Source organism: Dipodomys ordii, unplaced genomic scaffold (genome assembly GCF_000151885.1).
Source record: "Dipodomys ordii isolate 6190 unplaced genomic scaffold, Dord_2.0 Scaffold11, whole genome shotgun sequence".
Classification (NCBI taxonomy): domain Eukaryota; kingdom Metazoa; phylum Chordata; class Mammalia; order Rodentia; family Heteromyidae; genus Dipodomys; species Dipodomys ordii.
Window position 1 is genome coordinate 3,262,596 of NW_012267227.1, and position 5,881 is coordinate 3,268,476.

Below are 5,881 nucleotides of genomic sequence, written 5' to 3' on the forward strand. Positions count from 1 at the left end.
GGTGTTCAAGGGAAGACAGGATCTTTAACAAGTTCAGTAAGTAGCAAATCATTAAAAAAAAGTAAATGCTGCTGCTCTAGTGATCACAGAGCTAAAGTAATTCCATAAGTTAATTTTTTATAGTCATGCCATAGCTGAAATGCCGTACCTCAAAGCACATGACACCAACATGGGGATAAGTATACACAGGTAAGTTGTCAAAAGAATCTGTCCAAATGTTTTCTCTCAATCCATAGATGACCTTTATACTTCTCAATGCTGATAGAGCAATTGTAGTGACCAGGACTCCACACTAGAGTTCATAATTTAACTTTTTTTGTTTTTGTTTTTTGTGTCCTGGGGCTTGAACACAGGGAATGGGCGCCGTCCCTGGGTTTCTTTTGCTCAAGGCTAGTGCTCTACCACTTTGCACCGTATGTCTACTTCTGGCTTTTTTTTGGTAATGTATTGGAGATAAGAGTCTCAGGGGCTTTCCTGCCTAGGCTAGCTTTGAACCACGGTATCGTCAGATCTGTCTCTTGAGTAGCTAGGACTGGTATGAGCCAGTACCTGGTTCATAATTAAGCTCTCAGGCCTAGTTTCTTTTGGCTAAACTTGTTCCTTGAAACCCACTTGATGGGCAAAGGAAGATGGAACACTTTTCATCAAATGCTGTTTGTAAATATACCTTATTTTTTTTTCATCCTTAATTCATATGGACAAACATTTCCATGACATTCTGTTGGGCTGGATGGAGATAAAAACCAATCATGCTCCACCTCATAGGCACATACTGAAAATATACCCAGTCCATGACGGCCTTTATGAAAAGCTCAATGATCAGCCACAAACAAGGGCAGGGTGGATCCCCAGATCTGTACCAGAGTGAACAAAGCCATATTGTGCAGTGCACAAAAGGAAAGCTGGGAAACTGGCTTCAAAAGCCAGTGTGTGATATTGCAGGGTTTTGAAGTCAGACCCTAAGGCCAAATCAGTTAAAAAGTCCTGACTTGAAGGATCGCTATGAAACATTTCCTTAACAAATCTGAGGAAGCTGTTTCCCCAGAGACAGAGCTTTCCTGACCCGACAGAACAAAGTGAAATGACAGATCTGGTTGGGTTCTCTGAAATTTTTCATGCAAATGGCTTCATTTCTATGCTGGGCCTGCCTTTCCAAGAAAAATGCTGTTACCTATATTTGACTATATTAGCAAATAATGTTTTAATTTTTCTGTGTTAATAATGCACTTTGTTTCCACATGCTTGAATGTTATAGCAATTCTGCTAGACATAGTGGTCCTGTCCTCAACAGCTTCCACAATCTTAAAGAACAAAATTAGTGCAGAGCAGACAGAAACAGGACACAAACAAAACCAGCACTTCCCCTTGTCTTCCACACACACTGCCCATCATACTGTGCTTGTCAACTACTTCCTTCCTGCATTCTAGCTCAGTGTAATCTCAAAAGAAGCCACCTGATTTCTCAGCAATATGAGATTTGAACTCTAGGCACTCAGCTACTTGTATACTGCCAGCCTTTTTATATTTTTTTTACATAGGTTCTTCCATGTTTGTTTTTGTTTTTATTCCTATAGAGTGATCCTCCTTACTTATGCCCTCCTGAATAGCTGGGACCACTGGCACTTCCCACCATCTGATCCCCCCTCCCCTTTTTTTAAATTTATTCTTCTTGTGCTGGTCCTGAGGCTTGAACTCAGGGCCTGAGTGCTGATCCTGAGCTTTTCTGCTCAAGGCCAGTGTTCTACCACCTAAGCCACAAATCCACTTCCAGCTATCATTTGATTTTTTTTTTCATTCATTTACCACTGATTCTAGTCATTTCTGGAGGGTAGAACCAGGAGATGCATTAAAGATACATGTAGACAAATATCATTTATCAGTAGTTCACAGGGGAGAGTCAACAACAGGAAAGGAACAACAGGAAAGGTACAGGTTGGATTTCATCATTTTTTAAAATGCCTAGAGGAATCTATTCTTGTGATATACAGATGAATAAAGCCAGTTTTCCATTTCTGATCTCACATATAATCTTAGAAGGTTCATGATGAAGAATATTATATGAGGCAGCATTAGAATTGCAATCTGTCTTTCTTCTAATCAAATGACAGCCACAGATGAACAGGATATGGTAGACACAACTAGGCGGCCTACCACTTGTTTCTCTTCTTCTGGCCAATCCTCTTCAAGCCCAGGACAGTTTGACTGGAATTGTGATTGAAACAACTATTTGTGCTCCCTAATAAGCTAGGCAACAACTCCCTAGGAGAACAGAAAAGTGTTCTCTGCTGTCCTCAGGGAGCCCATCTCAAAAATGGCCCAAGGCTGAGACCTAAGACAACTAAAGACATGTTGTTTATCATACTAATTACCCTAGTCCTCTTTGGCAGCTCTTTTTTTTTTTTTGGTCAGTCATAGGGCTTGAACTCTGAGCCTGGGTGCTGTCCCTCAGCTTTTCGGCTCAAGGCTAGTGCTCTACCACTTGAGACACAGCACCACTTCCAGTTTTCTGGTCCTTTATTGGAGATAAGAGTCTCACGGACTTTCTTGCCTGGGCTGGCTTCGAACCACGATCCTCAGATCTCAGCGTCCTGGGCAGCTAGGATTACAGGCGTGAGCCACCAGCACCCGGCTTAAGATATATTTTTAATTCTATGTCCCCTCTACCATCTGAGCATTTTTGTCATGTCATTCTAAGTTGCACAATCCCACTTCACTGGGTGCTGGTGGCTCACACTAACTATAATCCTAGCTACTCAGGAAGCTGAGATGTGAGGATTGTGGTTCAAAGCCACTCTAAGTAAGCAAGTCTGTGAGACTGTTATCTCCAAGTAACCACCAAAATAACTAGAAGTGGAGCTGTGGCTCAAGTGGTAGAGCATTAGCCTTGGGCAAAACTGCTAAGGCTCCAGGACCAATGCCCTCACCCCCCCCCCACAAAAAAAAAAGAGGCTGAGATTTAAGGATGGCAGTTTCAAGCCAGTTAGACAAACTGTTATCTCCAATTAACAAGCAAAATGCCACAGGTGGAGGAGTGGCTCAAGTTGTAGAGCACCGGGTATAAGCAGAAGTGAGGGGGGCTGGGAAGGTGGCTCAGTGGTAGAGCGCTTGCCTTGCATGCTCAAGGCCCTGGGTTCGATTCCTCAGCACCACATAAGCAAAAAGAAAAAAGCCAGAAGTGGCGCTGTGGCTCAAGTGGTAGAGCGCTAGCCTTGAGCTGAAGAGCTGAGGGACAGCGCCCAGGCCCAGAGTTCAGGCCCCACAACCGGAAAAAAAAAAAAAAGCAGAAGTGAGCAAGAGCTCCAGCCTAGCGTTTAAGCCCCAGTAGTAGCACACACACACTTTCATGACAACTCTTCATCATATCAGTATAATAAAACAAAATCAGTTTGGTCAGTTATGTAGTTTTCCAGTTTCATCAACGCTGTGATGTCCATCTTTTATTTTTAATTTTTACTTCATTTTCTAAACTTCAAATGGTTATATAAGGGAATTATAATTTTTTTATTGTGAAAATACTGTACAGAGGGGTTACAATTACATGGGCAAGATAATGAGTACATTTCTTATCAAGCATTGTAGCCTCCTCCTTTGTTTCCCCTTCCCATTTTCCCCAAACCCCCCCCCCGAGGTTATAATTTAACATGGTCGTTTATGTGTCCAGTACTACTTCTTCTTTTTTTCTTTTTTTTTTTTTTGGGTCTGGTCATGGGGCCTGTACTCTGGGCCTGGGCACTGTCCCTCAGCTCTTCAGCTCAAGGCTAGCGCTCTACCACTTGAGCCACAGTGCCACTTCCGGCTTTTTTCTTTTCTGCTTATGTGGTGCTGAGGAATCGAACCCAGGGTCTCATGCATGCAAGGCAAGCGCTCTACCACTGAGCTACTTTCCCAGCCCGTCCAGTACTTCTCGATCAAGGTCACCCCTCTATCATTCTCCCTCATCTTGCTTACCCCCCCTACCCCCAGACTCATTTCATATTTCTCATTTCCTCTGTCATATATGTACAATGATCATTCTGTGAGATCTGTTATACAGTAAGGATAAGCAGATTCTTTTTTTTTTTTTAAATTTTATTGTCATGGTGATGTACAGAGGGGTTTAAGCAGATTCTTAAATGGAATTATTAGGCATAAAATTCTCAAAGGCTCTGCCAGTCTGCTTTCCAGAAAGACTACCAGATTACATGCAAACAGCAGCATGTGATAGAGTTCTGTCTATATCCAGAGACACATTAAGCATTTTGTTTAAAAAAAAAAAATCTGTCACTAGGTTAACTGGAAAAAAATCTGTTTCAATGTGTTTGCTGGCCACTTGAAGCCATGTGACTTAACTTGATGTCCTTTGCTTGTTTTTCTGGGTAAGTTAACTTTACTTAGGACACACTTTCCTTACACAATATGCTAGCTCTCTGGCGTACTGCCAGAGCCCTCCCAGCCTATCTCCTCTCATTTGTTTCAACTTTGTGATTTGCACTGCACAAACTAAACTTCTTTGCTGAGGTTGAAGAGTACTGAGCACATAGCTGGTCTTCAAAGCGTAACAGTTTTCTCATTTTACTCACAATTATATATATAAAGAAAAACTGAACAGAACCACCTTACCTTCCCTATCATTCAGCCATACCACTCCTGGGCATCTACCCTAAGCATCATGAGTCGGGATATGATAAAGACATCTGCATATCCATCTTCCCTGCCACATTATTCACAGTAGGTGAGACATGGAATCAGCCCATATGCCCCTGCATAGATGAGTGGATCCAAAAAAATGTGGTACCTATACACAATGGACAGCCATTAGAAAGAATAAAATAAACCAGGTGCTGGTGGCTCATGCCTGTAATCCTAGCTACTCAGGAGGCTGAGATCTGAGGATCATGGTTCAAAGCCAGCCCAAGTTGGAAGATCCCTGAGACTCTTTTCTCCAAACCACCAGTAAACCAGAAGTGGTGCTGTGGCTCAAGTGGTAGAGCATTAGCCATGAGCTGAAGAGCTCAGGGACAGCGCCCAGGCCCAGTGTTCAAGCCCCACAAATGACCACAAAAAAATAATAATAATGTCATTTGCAGGGAAATGAATGGACTAGAACAAATCATGTTAAAATAAGCCAACTCAGAGAGACAAATGGCACATGTTCTCTCTGATATGTAGAAATTAGATCTAAAATACACTGGGATATGATAAACTATACAAGATTCTAGATCCTCACTCACAGCAAGACCAAAAAAAGGATACTCTTAGGAGAGAACTGTAAAGGTGCAACGCCTAAATACCTCTGTACATCAACTCTATGACAGCAAATCAAATTGTAAAATATTTTTTTGAGATGGGATCTCATTGCGTAGGCTATCCTCAAGCGTCTGATTCTGCTGCCTCAGTCAAATGCTGAGGTATGTGCCATCACACTTGATCAGAACCACTTTTAAAGAGATGGACATGCATTCATGGTATTTCATATTCATACAGAAATATTCTGTGAGGCTAGAAGCTATAATTACAGCTTGCTAACAAAATAGCACCCATCAGTGTGTTATAACAGCACATTTCATATGCTAAGTCTATGGCTAAAAGGCCATTTAATAGTTGGGTGTAGGTGGCTTATGCCTATATTCTAGCTACTCAGGAGGCTGAGATCTGCGGATGGTAGTTCAAAGCCTGCTGAGACTAGCAAGAAGCCAGATGTGAACCTGTACATCAAGTGGTAGAATGCAAGCCTTGAGGAAAAATGATCAGGGACGGTACCCAGACCCTGCATTCAAGCCCCAGGACCCACACAAAAACCAACTAACCAAATAAACAAACAAAAAGGGCTATTAGAAAGCTGATTTGGGGGCTGGGAAGGTGGCTCAGTGGTAGAGTGCTTGCCTTGCATGCATGAGGCCCT